We start from the raw sequence: 2720 nt of genomic DNA on the forward strand, positions 1-2720 counted from the left end.
AAAAAGAAAAGAGTAAAGTGATTTTTAAATATTTTAAATTATATTCCAAATGCTCATTCATCCTCAAGATGGGAATTTAGTAGATAGCCCATGGCCTGGTTAGGGAGAGATGGCAACAAGATGCTAGGGGCATGGGCAGTTCCATTTCCCTTTGATAACATTACAACTGGGAGTATGAGGAACGGAAGCCCAGAGCGAGTGGAAGAGGGAATACAGCTTGATTTTCTAATTTGTCAGTGGATGCTCTCGCTGAGATAGGGAAAAGCCCAACAACCGCAGGTTGAGGTTAGCTGCTGGCTAACTGGGAAAACTAGCACCCTGGTAAAGAAGAGCATGTGTATAGCAGAGTGGGGAGAGGAAAAAAGAAAACCAGTGACTGGGTCCACACTCCAGGTGATTTACTATCACAAGAAAGTGTTTGCTCTGCCTGCACTTATAGTGAAGAAAGTAGAATGATAGACTACAGGCATCCCCCATTCTCTGGATCCTGGACCTTGGACCCTGGGGTCATGTCCAGGTAAGTTTACTACTCATTCATGTTTGTACTTGACCTCATGTCACTTGACAACCATTTTTGGTGTATTGCTTCTTTCATTCCTCATTCTAACCATTTTCAAGGGGCTTCCCAGGTGGCTCAGTGGCAAAGAATCCACCTGCCAATGCAGGAGATGCAAGTTTGATCCCTGGATGGGAGAGATCCCCTGGAGAAGGAATGGCAACCTACTCCAATATTCTTGCCTGAAAAGTCCCATAGACAGAGGAGACTGGCAGGTACAGTCCATAGGGTCCCAAAGAGTTGGACACAACTGAGCGGTTAAACACGCTCGCAGCTGCTTTCACACTTTATCCTCCTAACCCCAAGCCTGTGTTCCTGTCACATTTACTTCCCATTTCTTTGATTGGCTACCCATCCATAAGTTACCCATGCCAGGAGCCCAGGGGTCTTCTGGACTCTTTTGTCTCACTCTCACATTCAGACAGTCCGCTAAATCTCATTAATTGTAACCTTGGTTTCCCAGTGAAGTTCAAGAGAGGAGCAGGAAAAGAGGGCTGATCTTTACTCTGGAGTGAGGGGTGGGAATGTGGGAATCATAGAAGGTCAAGCAAAAAGACAGAGATCGGGTACTAAGAAGAGTTTGGTTGAAAGTGATTGCTCCTGAGCTCTGTGCTGGGGGAAGAGATGTGAAGTGGGAGAAGAACCCAGTGAGTGAGCAACAGTCAGGAACAGTGACAGGAGTGGAAGGCGCTCAGAGGCCCAACAGCACCTCAGCGGGTGATGGAGGAATAAGTGGCCATGACCACTGAGAGGATTTCAGGATTTAGGATAACAGATGAAGCATTGTCAGATAGTAGACTTTATTTTTTTTTTTATATCTATTTATTTGGTTGCATCAGGTTTTAATTGTAGCATGTGCGATCTTCTCTGCATCATGTGGAATCATTCATTGGGGCCCACGGACTCTCTAGTTGTGGCTAGAGAGCCCACATGGGCTCAGCACTTGTGGGGCACCAGCTTAGTTGCTCCCCAGAATGTGGGATCTTAGTTCCCAGACCAGGGATTGAACCCATGTCCCCTGCATTGTAAGGCAGATTCTTAACCACTGGACCATCAGGGAAGTCCCTTTGTGGTTCAGTCACTAAGTCATGTCAGATTCTTTGCAACCTTGTCCCTCACCATTTCCCAGAGTTTGCCCAAGTTCATGTCCATTGAATTGGTGATGCCATCCAACCATTTCATCCTCTGCTGCCTCTTCTCTATCTTTCCCAGCATCAGGGTCTTTTCCAATGAGTTGGCTGTTTCCTAGTTGACTTTAAGTTCAAGGTGTGGCCACGTTCAGCTGCAACTTACTTGCGAAATTGATGTGAAAAGTGGATGTTGAAGTCACTGTGTCTCCTGGAAGGGTAGGGGAGAGGCACATGTTGAGGGAGACTAGCGATGGCCTGAAAACCCTTCTTGTGGTTTTCAAGGCCTGGTGCCCTCGGTCCCCACCCAGTCTCTCTCCATTCTGTCCAGGCTTTGCCCTACCACTCGGGTCCAGCTGGCCCTCTTTCAGTTCCTTGAATGCTCTGGACTCTGTTTCACCCCAGGGTCCCCACAAATGTAGTTTCCTCTTCTTACAATTTAGAACACACTTCAACTCCCGCTCTCCCTTCCTCACTCCAATCAGATCTCATTTTGAATGTGACTTCCCCCAAGAGACTTTCCCCAAGTTCTCAGGCCATAAATGTGCGTTGGAATTCTGTTAGACTTCCCCGTGTTACCCTGCCCTTCTCAGTACTTGGCACCATTGTAACTACTTATTTCTAACATGATTTGCTCACAGCCAATCTCTCTCAATGGGCAAGATTTCTGAGGGCAAACAGCATATCCACCCTCTCTACCAACACAATTCCATTCCCAACAGAGTACCCATTTATGTATTTGTACTTACTCTTGATCCAAAAGACAGTACAAAGTAGTACAGATGTATGGAATATTCTGATATTGAAACAATATTGCATTAAATACATTTAAATTATTGGATAAGCTGTCTAAATGAATGTGAAGGTAAAGGATTCACTGGTTGTTGAAATAGTTAATTTCCCAAATTAAGACACTATGGTATATAAAAATAGAAGGAGCTTCTACCCAAAGGACTACCTCCCAGTCTTTAACGAGGTCTGCCACTGCCGTGTCAATCTTTTTTAAATACCATTTTCATTATAGCTCTTCCCTGCTT

Source organism: Bos grunniens, chromosome 9, assembly GCF_055505025.1.
Source record: "Bos grunniens cultivar Pamir isolate PY7600 chromosome 9, Bosgru_T2T1.0, whole genome shotgun sequence".
NCBI lineage: Eukaryota > Metazoa > Chordata > Mammalia > Artiodactyla > Bovidae > Bos > Bos grunniens.